This window comes from Mus musculus, chromosome 1 (genome assembly GCF_000001635.26).
Source record: "Mus musculus strain C57BL/6J chromosome 1, GRCm38.p6 C57BL/6J".
Taxonomy (NCBI): domain Eukaryota; kingdom Metazoa; phylum Chordata; class Mammalia; order Rodentia; family Muridae; genus Mus; species Mus musculus.
In genome coordinates this window covers 93,451,591-93,472,423 of record NC_000067.6, presented here as the reverse complement: position 1 = coordinate 93,472,423, position 20,833 = coordinate 93,451,591, and the positions used below count along the sequence as shown (strand labels likewise).

Sequence of the window (20,833 nt, the reverse complement as noted above, 5' to 3'; positions counted from 1 at the left end):
CATTTTTTAATCTGTCTGTTCAAGTGCTTGTGTCTTTGCCTGTTCCTGCAGTGTTCCTATGTTCCTATGGCTCTTGATACTCTCTATAATAGCACCTTGGTTTTCTTCAGGAACCCAAGTCCATTTCTTTCTGTATTTGATTTTAATTTGGTGAGGGATATCCTCTGGTAGTTGTCATACAGTGTTGTGAGAGCTTATGCATCTGGAAGTCCTTTTTCTGCCTTATTTTCTGCATGAGGTTTGGGGCATCATTTAGCTCTTTTTCTTAGCTTCCACCCCAAGTCTCACATTATCCTGAGATGTTTCCCTGGTGAATCGAAAGGTTTCCTCTGAGATTTAGAACAGAACTCCTTAGAGGCTATTTTCATCCTGTGTCTTGCATCGGGTCTCCACACTCTGAATGCTTGGTTTATCACTTTGGGTTCTTCCCATATACTTTCTTGTTCTTTCGAGAGTTCGCTTGGTACTTCTCAATTAGCACTGTAACTTTTCTAGATTTTCTACTACCTCTAATTAAAAATTTAACTCGGCAGATCAGAATTTCGCATATGGGGGTACACAATGATGCTGTGGCTGATGAATACAGTGTGCAGTAATAATAGAATATGACTAATTAGCATTCAGCACATCTAATACCTAATCGTTTTGTGATTTAAAAGTATTTGACATTTACTCACAAGAATTTGAGAATATATGATGTGTTGTTTACTGAGTTTGTAACAATAAAATCCTTATTGACACTTTGTACCCAGAGCTTCATGTCCTTTCTGGAAGATGTTCTCAAATTTATCTTGTAGCTCTTTTGCTGAACTCTACTAAGAGTTTTTCTTTACTCTTTGTATTCTATTTTAGAACTCCTCATATTTTTGTTTCCTGGGTGCTATATCTACATATATATCCTATAAATATTCTAAATTTTCTTTACCCCAAAGTTACTGTTTTCTGCATTGCTGCTGAAAGATCCAGCTCTTTCTGATCAAGGTTCCATGTCTAGCCTCTTATATTTTAAGGTTCTTATTTCTACTCAGGCTTGGTGTTTTGTGTCTTTAAAAAAAGTCGTCATTTGTCGTTTTAGTACTACTGCAGAAAGGAGTACTAGAAAATGTGCTCCTGCCACATGCAACTGCTATAGGAGGTGGGTGCCATAGGAATAAAAACAGGAGGTCCCATGTCAGTCTGGGGGAGACAGGTATATCAATTATAGCCAAGAAGGGAGGAGGGAATAATTGTATCATGGGGGTAAATCAGCAGAAGACAGTAGCCACTGGACATAGCTACTTGGGAAAGCTTGCTGATGGAGTGATACCTGTTCAAGCCTACAGTGCATGGATGAGCTGTGAACAGCCATTTGAAAAGATTCTAAGTATGATGAATAGGAAGTACATAAGCCTGGGATAGGAATGTGATTGGAGTGCTGGAGAAATATGGAACACCAGGACCTAGAAGACAATACAGCACAGCCAAGTGTATGGTCAAGGAAAGAGGCAAGCAGACCTTGAGGCTTTTGGTAATGAATGCCTTTGAAGACCTGCAGCAGAGTAACCATTGGTGGTGGTGATAGTTTCTCCTTTGAGGAGGCTTCAGGGTGAATGTAGTTGGTGAAGAACAAAGCATAGACTGAATCTTTGCCTTTAATTTCTTGCTCTGCCTAACCTGGCACTGTCTCACATTCTACCACCTACCTAGAGGGCTATGTGTCCTCTAAAACCATACACTTGTGACTTCTCTTGCAACTAAAATTACCCTTTTGGATAGATGCCCCCTCTCCAAATAGAATAACTTGGTGTTTATAAATGCAATAGAACAAACAGGCTTAGGCTTTTCAGATGATCAGCCTAGGCCATTTTGTGACTAGTTGAAAAAGTTGTGTTTTTCAATGGTATTTTCTCATAAGTTTTGCTTTGGTAGCCTTCAGCAGTGGTATTTTAAGCTTACAGCTTGAATTTCACTTCAGATCATCATCCCTCTGTTCACTCCTGTTCTGTTGCCTAACTATGGGTGTTGTGTCTTAAGAAATGTGTGCTGCATCACTCTGGTGGAAAGCTGAAGAGGTGATGAGTAGTGCAGGCTTCATAGTTAAGAGATTCATATGCAGCTGGAGAGGTGGCTTAGCCATTAAGAGCAGTATGGACTGCTTTTATTCAGTTCCACCATCCATGTCAGGCAATTCACAGCTGCTTTTAATTTCAGCTTCTGGAGGACCCAACTCCTCCGGCCTCTGAGGGCACCAGCATTCGTGTGTGCATATCTACACACAGATATATACCCATAATTAAAAATAACAGAAGTAGATAAAAATTTCAGATGGCAGATAAGCTGAGTGAGATTTCAACCTAGCAATAAAAGAATTGCCTTAAAATTGTATTTTCTACACGTCAGACTGAGAAGAATAAACATGATCATCTTAGTTGTTATAGAGAATGGCAAGGATGGCTCACAGATTGTAACTAGATAGTTGAGCTCATTAGAAGAGCAGTTTTATTCTGGCAATACATATTGATACATTGCCTGACAAAAAAAATTTATTTTTCAGGAATCTGACCTAAGGAGACTCTGGCCCAAGTGAACAGAGACCTTCCTTTCTTTCCTTTAACCCCTTCCTCTTGGAAGAAACTCAGTGAGTAGCCCAGGCCAGACTCAAGTTCTTGTTTCTCCTGCCTTGGGCTCCCAAATGCTAAAATTAAAGATATGAGCCACCACAGCCAGCCAAAGAATTTTCTCTTCAGCATTTCTGGTAGTTAACAGCAAGACAAACAACCCAAAAATACAAGCTCATTAGGAGTGGCAGTGCACATCTTTAATTCCACCACTTGGAAGGCAGAGACAGGTGGATCTCTAAGTTCTGAGGCTAGCCAGAGTGCAGCTCTGACTATAGAAAAAGTTATATGCTACTGAGGAGTTCCATAAGTAGGGGAGTTATTGTTATGTTTAGTCCATTTAACATGCAGTTGTTAAGAAATGAGTCAGAGTTGTACAAGTCTTAGAAAGGCAGTGTGGCATATTTATATATGGAAATAGGTGTGGCAAATGGTAGGTGTATATAATGAGATCTTGCTTTTATTTAAGCCTTGTATTTGGAGATGTTTCTTAAAAAATAAACCTGGAACCAGTCAGGGTGGCACAATCCCAACACTGGGGACATAGAGGCAAGCAGATCTCAGTGAGTTTGAGGCCAGCCTGGTCTACATAGTGAGTTCCAGGACAGCCAGAGCTACTTAGTGAGACCCTGGCTCAGAAAACCAAAGGGAAAAAGAAAGGAAGGAAGAAGACAAACAGACAAAACCTGGGAGAGTATCCGTTTTTACATAGTACTATTGAATTAATTGTATTGCTTAATGATATCATTAACAATATTTGCTTTCTTAGGTTCGGAATGCTAGGTCTTGCTTCTTTATCCCTGACTGGATGGAAGTTTGAGGTGTATTCCCTGAAGACCTGCTTCTAGCTTTTTTTACCTGTTATTTTTTATTAGTTTTGAGAAAGGGTCTTGCTGTATATGCCATGCTAGCCTTCAGCTCACTATGTAGCTCAGACTGCCCTTGAGCTCTTGAATGATTCCCTCCTGACACAGCAGAGCACCGCCAAGTGCTGAGATTACAAGTGAGGGCGGGCCTCCCGGTGTATCCTTGGCTGGTCTGGAGCCTTCTGCATAGACCAGACTAGTCTTGAACTCAAAGATCCTCCTGCCTCTGTCTCACAATTGCTAGGACTAAAAGTGGTTTATCACCGTGCCCAGCTTCTGCCTTTTTGAGACAGGTGCTCTCTCTGAACCTGGATCTCACAGATTTGCTAAACTGGCTGGCCATGGAGCTCCTGGGATCAGCCTGTGTCCCCACTCTAAATCTAAGTGCTGGTATTGTGGGGTTTGTGTCTGGGTTTTATATGGGTGTTCAGGATCCACACAAAGGTCCTCATGCTTATGTGGCAAGCATTTTAATAAATGGACCATCTCCCCAGTTTAAAAGTAAAGGAGTCTCTGAGAGGGTTTATTTTTCAGCATAGTGAACATGTGCCTGTAGTCCCAGCACCTGTGAGGCAGAGGCAAGAGGATCTCTAGTGTGAGTTTAAGATCAGCTTAGTCTACGTTCTAGGACAACCAGGATGCATGAGTGAAACCAAAGCCTCACTAGCTAGACATGATGACGAACACTTGTAATCTCTCTATACTTGAGAGACTGAAGTGTAAGATTGTGAGTTTACACCATCCTAAACACATAGCACAATCTTATCTCAGAAATAAGCAAAACAAGGCCAGTGAAACACCTCATCTGCTAAAACTTATATTCATTGCCTTCTTTACTCCCAGTAAGAGTTCTCAGCTGGAACAAATTGTCTACAGTGCTTGAAGACCTTTGGTAGTCACAACTTAAAGATGCTTCTAGAATCAAATGGTGAAAATTGGAGATAGTCAGTGTCCTATAATGCACAGGACAGCCCCACAAAGTTATTATCTAATCCAAATACCAGTAGTGCTGTTATTGTGAAGCTGTTGTCAGGGTCAGTTGGTACAGTCTTGTAGTCATTAGGTCTATTTTTCAACTGCAGGGCGTAGGAAGAAGCTGGCAGAGTAAAGCCTCTTGCGGTATGGTTGGTGCTACATCACCTGCAGTGTAAATGTTCTCAGGGATGGTGACATTGGTAATAGGGCATCTGCACTGCTTACCTTTGCCAGCTTTGGCTTAAGCAATGTGTGTAAATGCACTTAATCCTCACAGTGACTAACAGGTACAGGAGAGGAGACAGGTGTAGAGAGTCAGAGAATCAAGATTTGTAATCATTTTTCCCCCTTTGGCTTGTTTTCATCCTCACTTTTGTTTTGTTTAGTTTCAGAGACAGGGTTTCTCTGTGTAGCCCTGGCTATCCTGGAACTTGTTCTGTAGACTAAACTGGTCTAAACTCAAGAGATCTACCTGCCTCTCAAGTGCTGGGAAGGTGTACACCCCCACTACCCTACTCATAGTTTTAGAAATTAACAAATTTAAATATTCAGTCGCAGTTACCTAGTGAGTGTCTTTAGAGACTCTCTAAAGTCCAAGGTTAAAAGGTAATATCCACATCATTTTTTTCTAGTCCAGGTGAGGACAAGTCAGGTCTTTGCATAAAGATAGATATTCAGTTCGAAAATATCCATTGTAATTGCCCTGTGTCCCTCAGTCAGCAAACACTTAATTTTCACCAGAAACACATTCCTAAGTAGGTTTCTGATAGGGAATGAACAGATCCGAGTCTCAGTCCTAAGGCCATTCATGTACGCAGAGCCCATCTTTACAGTAACCTGTTGTTTAACACTGGAAGCAAGACTACTTGTAGCGAGCTGCCTTCAAGAGATTGCCTTTCTAGTCCAGACTGCCAGCCATATTAGTGTTTCTGTCATTCTCTCAGTGATCTAGCTCCAGTGATTCAAGCCGCATCCTGTCAGCCCCACTCTAGATAAGGATAAGATTGATGAACATTTTCTTGTCTGGATCACCATGTCTTAACTGGGTAGCAAAATTATCAAGGGTGCTAGTATGCGTTTGAGGGGATAAATAGGATACTGTTGATTTGTATCTGGCATACTTGTCTTTCAGCTGGCTTTTTGATGAATTATAATGGGCTTTTGGGCTCTAGATCCTGAGTTTCAAGCTCTGGGAAAATGCTTGCTATATGTAGAAATAATCTAGTCTGAAGGCCATCAAGTGACATCAGTGCCCAGCTTTCTCAGGTTTACATGTCCTCCTCTTGAAGTCCAGATGTATTTGTGAGTACACTCTGTGGCTGAGCTCAAGTCCTCAGGGCCTGCTCTCCTTTGACACCATTCTTTGGTTGTTAGGAACTACGTGACTTGATGTTATGTGAAGCTCTGTTCTACAGCAAGATTAGCGCTGCCTCTTCTCACTTCTTACTTACTTTCTGTACTGATCACCTTTGTTAGGTGATGTCAAAGGCTCTTCTGACATCCTTTTCCAGAGAGACAAGAGGCACTTAAGTTGGCTGGAGCCAGGGAGCAGTGGTTTGTATGTCTGCCTGGTAAAAAGGACATGCATAATACTGAGCTGCTGGAGGAGTTTTAGACCCTCTGAAGTTGTATTGGACAGAGCAGACAGGCTTTTCTTTCACAGCTAATAGGACTGGCTGAACCAGTGCTAATTCTGGTTTCTTTCTAGAGATGGGAAAGTGACTTCAACCAAATACAGTCCTTTTGTGTTGTCATATTTACCACAGATTCTGCTTAAGTATGTCTCAGGGATAGTCTCTAGGGTGTATTAACTTTTTTATATCAAGCCTTCTCTGGACTGGGTTTCTTGAGTTAGTGCAGATTGGAGCTGTTCTTTAAGCAAAGACCCTCTCACCTGGAGTCAAGCAGTTAAGGGCACATGCTTGATTCCTGGGGGAAGGAAAGGAGTCCTCTGAGGGCTCCTTGGCAGCAGCACCTGCAGAACAGTACAGCCAGTAGAGCTTTGAAGCCTGGAGGGAGGCAGCTACTACAGTTGTTGCCATGCAGAGGCCTTGGGGAAGTGGTAGCTGGAGAAGAAAGGGCTCTGACCCACCAATAAGTAGAAGAAAGGAGAGAAAGAGAAACAGCTGTACAAGTGGAGAACTAGCAGAAAGTTTTGAAACAGGTTTGGTTGGTTTGGCTGTTTTGAAATTGAGATAGAGATGACTGACTTACAGATGTGTTCTCAGGGATCCCTTTCCTGTATAAAATGTGTGGTTCTAAGTCCCTACCTTACTTTATAATGTTTCAATTCTACTTGATAGAATGTATATGAGTAGAAACAATCATTTTGTAGGTATGGGAATTTTGTTTGTTTGTTTTATAATATTGAGAATCAAACCAGAAACTTCAAGCATGCAAGGTAAGCATTCTAGCACTTAACTATCTCCAACTGTATTAATCAGGGGTCTCTAGATAAACAGAACTAAAAGAGTTAATCAGTCTCTTTGTCTCCTATGGTTATATGTATGTATTATATATAATTATATTGTATATAACATACATGTTATAAAATTATATATTATGTATATAATAAATATAGAATGCCTTACAGGCTGTGGCCCAGCTAGTCCAAAAATGTCTGGTTATAAATGTTCAAGAGTTCAGCAGTTCCTTAGTCCATGAGTCTAGATGTCTCAGCTGCTCTTCTGTATAGGCCAGTATCTTAGGCTTTTACTGCTGGGAGCAGACACCAGGACCAAGGCAAGTGTCAACATTTCATTGGGGCTGGCTTACAGGTTCAAAGGTTCAGTCCAGTATCATCAAGGTAGGAAATGGCAGCATTCAGGGAGACATGGTACAGGAGGAGCTGAGAGTTCTACATCTTCATCTGAAGGCTGCTAGTGGAAGACTGACTTCCAGGCAGCTAGCATGAGAGTCTTAAAGCCCACACTCACAGTGACATACCTACTCCAACAAGGCCACATCTACTCCAACAGAGCCACACCTTCTAATAGTGCCACTCCCTGGCCTCCATAGTCTTATTCAAACATGAGTCTATGGGGGCCATACCTAAACAGCATAATGCAAAATACATTTAGTCCAACTTCCAAAGTTCCCATAGTCTATAGCAGTCTCAACAATGTTAAAAGTCCAAAGTTCAAGGTCTCTTCTGAGATTCATCCAATCACTTAACTGTAATCCCCAAAGCAAGACAGGAAACTAGCTGAACAAAGTCCAAACTCTGCATTTCCATGTCTGATGTCAAAGTGGTCTTCAGGGGCTGGAGAGATGGCTCAGCAGTTAAGAGCACTGACTGCTCTTCCAGAGGTCCTGAGTTCAAATCCCAGCATCCACATGGTGGCTCACAACCATCTGTAATGAGATCTGATGCCCCCCTGTGGTGTGTCTGAAGACAGCTACAGTGTACTTACATATAATAAATAGGTAAATCTTTTTTTAAAAAAAAGTGGTCTTCAGATCTCCAACTCCTTTTTCATCTTCATTGATGGCAACAAACTTCTTTTCCTGGGCTGATTCCACTCTCTGTTAGCAGCTTTCCTTAACAGATAGCCCATGGCTCTGGTATCTCAAACATCTTGAGGTCTCTAAGGCAACATCAATGTTACAGCTTCTTGTTTCAATGTCTAGAATCCACACATGATATTCTGGGTTCCTCCAAAGGGCTGGCATCACTTTTCCAGCTCTGCCCTCTGTAGCACTTTAAGCTCATGTTGATTGACTCCACTGCTGCGCTGATCTTGGTCATCATCCCATTGTACTGGCATCTCCAATACACTGGGGTCTTCCACCGCTTCACCAATAACCTCTCATAGGCTCTCTTCATGGTGCCAAACCTCAAATCCTTTGCATGCAACTGGGGCTGCACCTTCACCAATGGGCTTCCATGGCCTCTCACAGAACCAAGCCTCAGTTGCTCTTCATGACCCCTTTATGCCTTCAAAACCATCACCACTTGGGTGACTCATACACATTACCAAGTCCAACCGCAGCACAAGGTACAACCTTGGCTATCTCTGGAACACAGCTTCTTTGTGCTCTCAGAAAACACTGTCCAGAAGATTTCACCTCAGTGATGCTAGTCTCTTCTTAATCACCACTAATTTCTTAGCTCCAGCTAGCCAGCATCAGTTTCCCCAGTAGTCCCTTTTATTCTGGACTCTAAAGACAGACCACATGGCCAAAGATGCCAAGTTCTGCTGCTTGCTGGGGCTGCAACATGGCCCCTTGTTCTATTATCAGTTGCTTTCTGTTTTCCATCTCCTTCACTGCCTAAGCTTATCTGTCCTGGATCTTGCTCTGTAGATTGACCTTGAACTCAAGAGATCTGCATGCCTAGAACTTTCTCTGTCCCAGGCTGGCCTTGAACTCAGAGATCTTCTTGGCTTTATCTCCTGGGATTAAAAGTGTGTACCACCGTGCCTGGATCTAAATTTAGCTAAGTGGGATCTTGCCCCAAAGTCATTACTTCCTTAATCTTGCTACAAGGTCATTACTTTAATTCAATATCCTTGAACACAGAATTCAGCTCCATTTTACTTCCTGGTGCCCCTTTAATACTTGAACCACATATTTTATATTTTTCCTTTCTCAGCTTGCTAAGCTTGTTTAAAATGCTCTTCATGAGATTTAACCAGAGAACAAAGTCCATGATGGGTGTTTCTGAGACTTCCTTTGTCTGTGCAATTAATCAGTCTCTTCACCTTAGCCTCAGGCAGACTCTTCAGTCAGGGGCAAAAAGCAGCCACATTCTTCACCAAAATACCACCAAAACAATCTCTAGGCCACATATTGAAATTCTCCACTGACACCTCTTGGGCCAGGTCTACAAATTTTAAATCACTCTCAGTAACAAAGTGTTCCATAAGCCTACTAGGATAGCCCATTAAGTGCCATTTAAAGCCCAAAATCCACATTCTTCCAAACAAAAGCATGGTCAGACCTATCATAGCAGTATCCCAGTCCCTGGTACCAACTTCTATCTTAGGGTTTTACTGCTGTGAGCAGACCATGACCAAGGCAAGTCTTATAAAAGACAACATTTACTTGGGCTGGCTTACAGATTCAGAAATTCAGTCCAGTATCATCAAGGCAGGAACATGGCAGCTTCCAGGCAGGCATGGTGCAGGAGAAGCTGAGAGTTCTACATCTTCTTCTGAAGGCTGCTAGTAGAAGACTGACTTCCAGGTAGCTAGATGAGGGTCTTAAAGCCCACACTCATAATGAGACACCTACTCCAACAAGGCCACATTTACTCCAACAGGACCACATCTTCTAATTGTGCCACTCCATGTGCCGAGTATGTACAAACCGCATCCTGAAGAAGTAGGCTCTGATGCCAGTGAAGGAATGGACTGGCAAGAGCAAGCAGGGGAAGAGCAAAGAGCTTCCTTCTTCCATTTCCTTATATAGAATATGTGGTCCAGATACTGGTGGGTTTTCCAGCTCAAGTGGTCTCATTTAAAGGTGTGTCTTCCTACCTCAGAGATCCAGATTAGAAGTGGGTCTTCCAATTTCAGAGTAAGCAAAAATCTCACAGATGTACCCTCTATTTTTTTGGATTTTAGTTAATTATAGATGTCAAGATAACAACCAAGAATAGCCATCACACCAACCTTTTTCACTTTCCTTTCTTTGATTTGTTTTTAATTCTGTGTGTATATGCATGCATTTATTTGTGTATAATTCTGTCAGATTTTTCTCTGAGGCAGACGCAGGAGGATCTCTTGAGATTACCAGCCTAGTCTAGAGTGAGTCAGAGCTCTATAGTGAGACCCTGTCTCAGACAGAGAAACTACAAATCCTACCTCCCATACCTCCTCTTGCCTTAGCCTCCAGAGTAGCTGAGATTGCAGGTGGTCCTGAGCAGACTTGACTGCTCTGTGCCCTTATTATAGAGTTTGCTCTGAAGCCTGAGTATAACTCGGATTCTTCCGGTTACTGTGAATGAAGTCAAATATGCTGCGTTATCCTTGTGTGTGCATGTTTAGCTGTTGTGTGATAGATAAAATAGTCTAATGTTTATAAGTATTTCAGGGCTGAAGGGATGGTTCAATGATTAAGAATACTAGGTGTTCTCCCAGAGGACCTAGGATTGATTCTTAGCATCTATCTACATGGTAGCTCTCAACCATCTGTAACTCCTCTTCTAGAGCATCCAACATCTTTTTCTGGACTTTGGGCATCAGGCATGTACATGGTACACATTCATACTTGCAAACACCTATACACATAAAATACAATATAATATTCGGATGAAATCATGGATTGTGTTTGCTTTTCCGTTTTTAAACATTAAAAAAAGGTAATTCACTAGATGGTGTTACAGCCTTGAGTTAAATCTTTGGGATACATCAATTTGAAAAACAAATTCTTTTCTTTTGAAGCAGGGCTTCTATTTTGATACATTTGTTTCTGCTGGGAGCTGACATGCCATCCCTAGAGGACCAAATTTCCCTGTTACCTCTGTTGCCTGCACAGTGAGCCCCATGGGATTGTAGGGTGGCCTCATACAGGAGGACTCTTAGCCTTCCTGGGCTTACCCTGGCAGTTTTGGAGACAGTGTAGTACAAGACAGAAAACTCAGGAGCCTCCTTAATTTACACGGATTCCAAAGATGGTCATCAAATCACTTTGAGATTGGTAAGTGCAAGGATGGAAAAAGAAAATCAATAGAAGTCTGGTATAGTCTTGACCCTGTGAAACATGAAAGATGCTTTGTTTTGGAGCAATGTTTTCTGTGTATAGGTGCTACTGTTACTGTCCTCACCTTATTGTCTTTGGCTAGCTAAAATTTGGTAGCTATATAGCTGCTTGATTAAATGAGAAAGCAGCACTGAATGTGAGGAAGAGAGGAAGGAAATGTGTTCTTCCAAATGAAGACCTTTTCAAGCTATGTTGTTAATTTTATAGCCAGATCTTTATGCAGATCATAGCTGTGAAGCACTGATGTGATAATAGGGTGTTTTGTTTTGTTTTGTTTTGTTTTTTCTCCATCAGATCTCACTGATTAGCTCCTATAGTAAATTCTGCTATTGGATTGGCTGGACTCTGTTTCTGGTTGTTTTAGCATATTGAAAACGTGTCATTCATTTATAAGCCTATAAATTTTTAAGTTCAATGTGTAATTTTATATTCAATAAGTCCCACATCCAGACTTGGTAAGGACGTGCTTGCAAGGGAATAATGCATGTCTGCTTTTCCCTCTTTTTGCCATTGCTGATTGACAGTTTTTCCTTTACCTTAGTTCTGGGCCCTTGTATGTGCCATGTACTTACCAGTCTATAAGCAGAGTTTTTAGCTTTTCATTTTGTTGTCCTTCAGGACAGTCTGTATTTGGGTCAATAGCACTGGTGGCAAGCATCTCTTGGAGCATTGACTCCTGTCTGCTTCTGGGTGGGTGGGTTTCCACATGGACCTTGAAGTTATCTGGTATATCTCTGTGCATACCTGGCTGAGTTTAATAGCTTCCTAATACTTTCTAATAATCTCTCTCAATCAATCAATCTCTCTCTCTCCCTCCTTCCCTCCCTCCTTCCCTCCCGCCCCCCCCCCCTTTACAAGAACTTTGACAAAGTAGTAAAAGGCTTGAGTATCATTGTATCTTTTTTGGAGTTTTTAGTTTATACGTGAGTGCATATGCATGTGTGTGAGTGTATATGTACAAATAAGCACATGTGTATATATAACGTGTGTGTGGAGACTAATGAGCTTGGAGCAGCGCAAGTATCTTTGTGATAAAATCTCTTGGCTAAGATTTGACATCATCTCTCTTATCTTTCTTGCCATCATAACACACACTCCATTGTGTACGCATAAAACTTCAGTTTTGCCAGCAATTTGAACTCTTCCTGTCAGTGCTCCTAGGACTTCAGAACAACAAAAGAGGTTTATTTCTAGACATGTCATTTGCAGATAGTGCTTTTTGTCTTCTTGCTTAGTTATATCTCAGATTGCTTGTTTGCCAGTCTTTGATGATAACATGTTATAATTTTGTTGCTCATTCCAGTATACTTGTAATTTTTCACTAAATATAATATCTGCTACTTCTGGGAAGTAATACTCATGTAGACATTTCCTAAGAAAACTGAAGAAAGCAAGGAATCAATGTGAAATTTCCTCAATCTCTGGATTTTCTTATTTATTTATTTATTTATTTATTTATTTATTTGGGTTTTTCGATACAGGGTTTCTCTGTGTAGCCCTGGCTGTCCTGTAACTCATTCTGTAGGCCAGGCTGGCCTCTAACGCAGAAATCTGCCTGTCTTGCCTCCCAAGTGCTGGGTTTAAAGGCGTGCGCAACCACTGCCCCAGCTGTCTTTTCTTTTTTTAATTGATCCTCTGTCAGTCAGTCTCTGTGTGTTCACACTCCTTTAAGCTGTAAATACATTCATATAAATACAAATTTACTGGAAGTAAATAATTTGCATATGTAGAATAGATCTACTAAGCTATAATGTTTTATTCTCTAAGTTTTATTATTGATTTGGTAGGCTAGTGTTATACTTAAAATCTTACATGTTTATGTATGGTTTGAATTGATAGTCTCTTTGTAACATCCACTCCTTGTTTGGGAGTAGGGGGAGACAGAACCATGTGTGCCCTGTTTTCCTCTGGGGAACCCTCCTTTCCACCAGGTAGAAACCGTGTGTTTTGGATAGAATGGCTCAGCTGTGTAGGTAGATGCTGGTTAGTTTGCTGTGGCCCCTTCACTGCAGTTATTGGTCCCTTAATGGGCTCAGAACCCAATTACTGCCAGTGAGATACCAAAATAATTAGTGAGGCCCCCTCGAGGGAAGGAAGCTCTTATTTCCTTAGGAGATACCAGATGATATAATTACTGCTGTTTGTAACATTGTTCTTGTTTCAGAAGCCGGCATAAGGCAATTCATATTCATTCTCTCTCTCTCTCTCTCTCTCTCTCTCTCTCTCTCTCTCTCTCTCTCTCTCTCTGTGTGTGTGTGTGTGTGTGTGTGTGTCTGTCTGTCTGTCTGTCTGTCTGTCTGTCTGTCTCATACTCTCATATGTGTATGTATTCTTTATCTTTGTCAAACTGGAGTTACTAATCGTTTTTATTCAGAGACACTTGAGTTTTGTTTTTGTTTGTTTCCTTTTTCTGTTTCATGGATGGCTGGGATGGGTAGGCTTTGTTTGTTTGTTTTGACTTTTGATGCAGTCTTACTGTATAGTCCTGACTGGTCTACAACTTACAACTTCTGGCTCTGAAGCTACTAGATTTATAGACATATATGACCTCACCTTGGCCTGATTTGGTAAACTGAGTTTTGTTTTTTATGTGACCAATTCTTTTTTTTTTTTCTAAGAACTTTTTAAAAAGATTTATTTTACTTTGCTCTTCAGACACACCAGAAAAGGGCATTAGATCCCATTGCAGGTGGTTGTGAGCTGGGAATTGGACTTAGGACCCATGGAAGAGCAGTCAGTGCTCTTAACCCCTGAGCCTCCACGTCTTGAGCAGTCCTTTTGTTTATTAATTCCTCTGACTGTTGATTTTTCTGTCTTGCCTTAAGTACTTAACTCATTTACTTTCATTCTTCCCTATAATACAGGTGTCCTTTACCCACTGAGTACCACTTTAGTCATAGACTTTGGTGAAGAGTGAGTGCTCTTTGCTCTTTTTCTTTTAAGAATATTTTTCCTAGGAAAGCTTTAAAATATACAAAAGCAAACAAACAAACAAACAAAAAACCCAGAGTATTTCAATACTATCATCCAACTTTTGTTATCAGCATATTTTATCTTTGCCACATCTCTATGCATTGGTTTTCGCTTTTAATATTTTAAATCTCAGACTTTCTATTATTTCTTTACTTTAGTGTATTACCTTTAGTAGAAGTGAGGTTGAAACCATAACCACTTTACCACTGTCAAATGTAACTAATATCATCTAATATGTGTCATGTAATTCAGTTTACCAGATGTCCTATTTTTTTATACTTGGCCTATAGAATTCAAGGTCAAAGGTGCTCCTGTTTGCCTTAAGCTGACTCTTTTAAAAAAATCTGTAAAAACATATTTCCTTTTTATAAAATTTTCCTTTAAATAGTTCATTTATAAAAATATAGGGTAGGCCGGGCGGTGGTGGTGCACACCTTTAATCCCAGCACTTGGGAGGCAGGCAGATTTCTGAGTTCAAGGCCAGCCTGGTCTACAAAGTGAGTTCCTGGACAGCCAGGGCTATACAGAGAAACCCTGTCTCAAAAAAAAAAAAAAAAGGTAGTGTATCTGTGCTGAAAGATGTCAACATTTTATATTTGTTTTGCTGTATTTTGTGTTCTTCAACATGATTTTGTCACCCTTACTTTACCTGTAAATTGGAAGCTGGAATTTTGGGGCTGGAGAGATGGCTCAACGATTCAGAGTAAGTCCTGCTTTCCTAGAGGACTTGAGTTTGTTTCTTTGCACCTAAATCAAGAGGCTCCCAATTGCTTCTGACTCCTCCTCCAGAAGGACCAGAAACCTCTGACTTCTCTCAAAGCACACACATAGGCACACACAATTAAAAATGAAATAAATCTTTTTATTAAAAAGAATATTTACAGACATTGCTGAATGATTACTGTGAATGATCAGGAGGCGTGTGTGATGTCTGACATAGAACAGGGCAGTGGATACAGAAAGTGACATTGGGGTGAGGCGTGTGTGATGTCTGACATAGAACAGGGCAGTGGATACAGAAAGTGACATTGGGGTGATTTGTGAAGTTCTTTGTCAGCCAGTTATCTAATAGGCTAACATTCATCTTGCTTGTTGTTTGGGCCCTTTGTTTCATTGGAGTATTGGTTTCCTGTTGCAGCTGTTCAAATTACCAGATTGAAACTGAAATGGTATTTGCTGAGCTAGTCAGAGGGTCATTAGGATGGCTCCTTATGGTGGCTCCTGGGCTCCCTTGCCTTTTCCCTTAGTAAAAGCCATTATTTTGCTTGTGGCCCCCTTCTTCCTACAAGTATACCTTCAGATACATAGATAGAAAATATGCTTCCCCCACCCCATGGGTTCTATGTATGCTAGACTAGCACTCTACCCCTTGAACTATATTCCCAACACCTTTGATCTTTTTGGTTTGTTGGTTGGTTTTGAAATATGAGTTTCCTATCACTTAGGCTGGCCTCTGGAATGTGGAATGACCTTAAACTTCTGACCTTTCTGCCTTTGTGTTCAAGTGTTAAGTTGATACCACACCTAGGTTTACCTAGATGCTAGGCATCAAACCTGAGCTTATGGCTAGAGGGAATGCTCAGTGGTTAAGAGCACTTATTCTTGCTGGGATGCTGGCCCAATTCCCAGCACCCACATGGTGGTTTACAACTCCAGGGGATCCAACACCCTATTCTGACTTCCATTGGTACCTGGCATCCTTGTGCTGCACATATGTACATGTAGGCAAAATATTCCTACATATAAAATAAAATCTTTTTTTTTTAATTCCCAAAACAAAGCAAAAACAAACAAACAAACAAACAAAAAGAAAGAAAAAAAACCCTGGGCTTGGTGCCTACTAAGCAAATCCTCTCAGAACCGAGCTATATCCTCAGACTATAGGGGGTGGGGACTATGTGCATGCACATGCAGGTGCCCATGGAGGGCATCATATCCCCTGGAACTGAAGGTACAGGTGGTTATGAGCCACCACCTAGTGTAGGTACTAAAAATCAAACTTCAGTCCTTTGCTAGAGAAGCAAGAACTCTTTATGGCTATAAACTATTGACCAAGTTCTGAAACAGGATCTTACTATGTTGCCCAGGCTGCCCTTGAACTAAGAGAATCTGTGTGTGTGTGTGCGCGCATGTGCACTCATGTACATCCACGAGCACAAATGCTATGGTGCACATGTAGAGATCAGAGGATAACTCACAGGATTCTATTCTCTCATTCATCCATGTGAGTCCTAGGGGTCAACACAGGTTTTCAGACTTGGCAGCAGTCACCTTTATCCACTGAGCTATCTCTCTGGCTCTATTAGTTGTAATTTTTACACAGAGATTCCTGTGTCATTTTGTTTTTCCTGAAAGCACTAAAGAAAAAGGGTGATTTCTTTATCAATGTTGAAAACATTTAAACTAGCAACTTCCACAGGTGAAATGTGTGTATGTGTGTAGGGTTTTGCCTGCATGTATATAAATGCACCAAGTGTGTGCAGTATCTATAGAATCCAGAAGAGGGTGTTGGGTCCCCTAGAATTGGAGTTAAAGATTTGGGTATTTGGGTGCTGGGAATCAAACCCAGTTCTTAAAAAAAAAAAAAAAGTTGGTGCTCTTAACTGCTAAACCATTTCTCCAGCCCTGTTTGTTGTGTTGTCTAATGCCTGTATGCACATATGTGCATATGTGGACATAAATGGAAGCCTGAATTTGACAATGGGTATCAGCCTTGATTGCTCTCCAATTTTAGTGAAGTCTCTCACTGAACCCAGAGGCTTGCCCTCAGAGAATTCATCTCGGTTCTCCAATGCTGGCATTACAGGTGGCTGCCACAACTACCTGCCTTTGACATGGGTTCTAGGGACCCAAAGTCCTCACTCTTTTTGAGGCAAAGTTTTTATATTCACTGAGCTATCTCCCAGGCCCCATGTCTCCTGGCTTTCTGCAACAACAGAATGGCCAGTACTCCCTATATCTGTTTCAGGCCTAGAGCCATTTCTCAATGACTCCTGCCTAGTTCTGTGGGAATGGTACTAACTGCCACTAGGTTGCTTCTCATGCAAGCAAACATAGGAGGTGTACCCCAGACCAGAATGAAAAGACATATAGATATTTCCAGTTCAAATAATGGGGTTTTTACTTTAGCATTTACCTTATTCTGAATAGTTTGATTCTTAGGAATATAAACTTGATTACCATGTTACATAGGCTATAATAAACATAACAGAAGACTCTATATATACATCTTTAGTGTATATATAGTCAATATCAGATGAGGAAATGACTTGTGCTTTATAATTTATTTTACAGTTCTCTGATTGGTATGGTTCTAAAAGTAAAGCTTTGAATCATAGTGTATTCAGATGTTCCTATTTCTGACCCCTTTCTGTTGTCCCTTTTTCATTGTTTCTCCCTCCCGCACCCATGACTGGGAAAAGAAAAGAACTACTTGGGTCTTAGGTATGCTACCTGCCTGCCATCTACTTTTGAAAATGTATAGTAATTAGACCATATAACAGACTTTGCAGTTTTGCTTTCTTACAAAAGACAGTCTCAAATGCACCATTACATTTGAGACTGGACTGTTGTGGGCCGCAAGCTGTGATACAATGTATATACAAAAGTTGCCAAGAGACTACTTTTTCTTTGACCATGTGTCTTGGAAATGTTACTGTGCACCCTAGCCAGAGACCTGCCTTCCATGCTGTGTGTTGCCTCTTTGTGGACTCAGGTTTATTCACCCTGCTTTCTTCTGGAAGTTGTGTTTGCTTTCAAACTTTTAAGCTGTTTCTCACTGTCTCTGCTCTTGCCCTTGCACGCCATTCTTCACTTGCTAGTTAGATAGCCTCTTTATCAAATTCTGAAGTTTGCCACTGAAATTCATCCCACATGACATGCTTGCAGTTGCAGTAAAGGACACCCTTATCCTCTGTTGCTGATCTGCTGTTCCGTTTGGCTTTCTGGTTTGGAGTCATGAATCGTCTTCATCTTTCCTCTTTGTGTGGTTCTGGTTTAGCAGTAGACAATACAGTTGGTGCTCTGAGGAGATGGCTCAGTTCATATTTATGCTTGCTTCAGAAGCATGAGGAGCTGAGTTTGACCCTGCATTTAAAAGCTAGACTTAACCAAGTTTTGTGACTCAGACATTGCACCTCAGTTCTCAAGAAGCAGAGGTTGGCATGTATCTACAAGTTCAAGGTCAGCCTGTTCTATACAGTGAGCTCCAGGACAGCTAGAAATACATAGTGAGCCCTTGGCTCCCAATTCCCTTCCAAAGAAACCAGACATAGTTTTGCACCCTTATAATCCCAGAGCACTGGGGAGACAGAAACAAACAGAAATCCTTGAGGCTCACTGGCCAGCTAAACTTAACTGAAGGTTGTTCTCTGCCCTTCATGCCAAGAGTGCACACACAGGCAAATTACACTTTGTCCTTTGCAATTGCATTCTCACTTGACAGATGAAGTATTCAAGTCCCCAGATGTGAATCAGTTTTTCTCTTAAATTGTGGCATCCTAATCTTAAAGTCAGTGTTTTGGCTATCTAATTCAAGATAGAGGAAATGACTTTGCTCTTATATAGACCTAATAGTATCAATGCAGTTTAACATTGAATTAATTCTTTGCATAGACAGGAATTGTTTTCAGGAAGTCTTTAAGTCAAAAAGTGAGATTTGATTCCTAAGAGGTGATACCGTAAAAAGATAGTACTGAAAAAAGGAGGCAGTCCCATCAGCTCATTTGACAGATGAGGAAAAAGCCAAGTGAAGAGGGAGAAGTGTCCAATGCCACCAAGCAGGTGACACCCTCTGAGTGCCATGAACTGTAATCTTTGGAAAAGTAGAAAATCCACTTTTCTGGTGTTTCAGTTTCTTTTGTAGAAAACGCGTTACTATTTGAATAGAACTGGTCTTAAGCTTAATCTCGAAAACTTTTTTCTTTTTGAGACAATCTCCAGTATCCCAAGCTGGGCTAAAATTCTCTGTTTAGCTGAGAGTGTCCTTGAATGTCCTTATCTTTCAAATTCTTAAGTATTTGCATCCATTCCTTTAGCCAGCTTTGTATCCATAACAAAGCTTTTTACAAAAATGAGTTTAATCTAGTTTGTGGAACTTGTAAGAAGAAAGTTAAAAACATTCAAATAAAATCCTCAAGTTACAACTTGATGCCCCTGGTCAGTAGTGAAGTATTTTGTTTCTTATAGTCCAGTGGTGTTTCTAGTGAGAGTATTAAAGTAGTAACTTGGAGGGAAAGCTCTCCTTCACAGCCATTTCACTTCTCCTCCCCTTTGCCAAACTACTATGAATTATTGAGGTTGGGTTGCTGTGGACTTCATGTCATGTAAAGCCAGAGATTCTGTGAATGAAGCCTGCTGGGCAAGGGGAGGCAGAGGCAAGCCGACCATCTCTGTGAGATTGAGGGTAGTCTGCTCTACAGAGTGAGTTCCAGGACAGCCAGGGTTGTCATAGGTCAACATAGTTGACCCCGTCTTGAAGAAGAAAAAAATGAAAGAACAGAAAAAGAAGCCTAAGGAACCACGCAAGTCAGGTGATCTTCATGGGTTAAGATGCCGGGAAATGATTTATAAAATCACTTTCGAGGCCTGTTTGTTGCGGGGGGGGGGGGGGGTAGGAATAGGTAGACCATATACTGCCAGGTTACTCCTGAGTATGGTGCTATTGATTAACAGAACTTAGCTGCCGCTGCTCTCCATGTTCTCCAAGCAGCTCTTTATTGTTTTCCCAAAGTGCACAGGTTCATGTGCTGGTTTTGGTGTTTTGTGATGCTAGGAATTGAACTTACTTGCTGGCACAGAAGCCAGTTCTACCATTTTTCCTTTTTCAAGTGGGTGTTTCTACTTTGAAGGTAAAGGGCACCACATTTGTGAGCCCTTTGGGTGAGCAGCATATAAATACATAACTGCTTCTCATGTGCTGCCCTCTCAACATCATTGCTTTGTCTTGTACCATGAAGCTCTCCCCTCCCCTCCCCTCCGCTGCCCTTCCCTTTTCCTTCCTTTCTTTTCTTTCTTTCTCTTTCTTCCTTTCTTTCTTTCTTTTCTTTCTTTCTTTCTTTTTTTCTTTCTTTCTTTCTTTCTTTCTTTCTGTCTCTATATGACTTAGTGGCCATCCAATAAGATACTAGACATATACAACCTTTTTTAAACACGGAGTTAATTGTCTTTTTCTGTTCAGTGGCACTGGGTATAAAGTTGTTGAGGTCCTCTTACAAGACTGTAGTCAAGGCTTTGATGTCTGCCACTTACTGAATGTTGGGTAAAGTGCTGAGACCTCGGTCCTCCTGCTTGAAATAGGTCTGCTGATTAAGTTCCACCTACTTTCTTAGGTAAATCAGACTTAGGTATATAGCTTCTAGAATTTTCCATGCCTTTTTAAAAAGTAGATCCAGAACTTAAGAAACTTAAGAGCAAATAAAAATCGTATTATTTGAGATTTTAAAGATAGTTTTCCCTTATTAACATTTTAAAAGCTGAATTTGTTTATAATAAACAATGTTTAGAAATATTTCATTCTTGCTTCATTATTTGTACTATTTTTACATGTAGTTACATAAACAATCAACTAGGAGAGTAAGCCCAGTGGAGTCTTCCTGAACTACAACATCCCTGATGGGAGACATAACTCAGGGCAACCAGAAAGCAGACTGTTAGCAGGATCTGACACTATCTGACTTTTCACTGGGTTGGAGGTTTGGTCGATTAGGTCTAAGAATG

The 20,833-nt window shown here is 40.9% G+C and overlaps 1 protein-coding gene across 3 annotated transcripts in view; it reads left to right on the top strand.

The window, feature by feature from the left end:
- Hdlbp (high density lipoprotein (HDL) binding protein) overlaps positions 1 to 20,833 on the top strand; it is a 72,978-nt gene that overhangs the window by 6,494 nt on the left and 45,651 nt on the right. The window contains exon 2 of one of the 3 annotated variants that reach the window (XM_030242016.1): positions 10,828 to 11,080. The exons of the other annotated variants lie outside the window; for them this stretch is intronic. The gene's annotated coding sequence lies outside the window, so the exon portion shown is untranslated. The remainder of the gene's footprint in view (positions 1 to 10,827; positions 11,081 to 20,833) is intronic. 3 annotated transcript variants of the gene reach the window in all.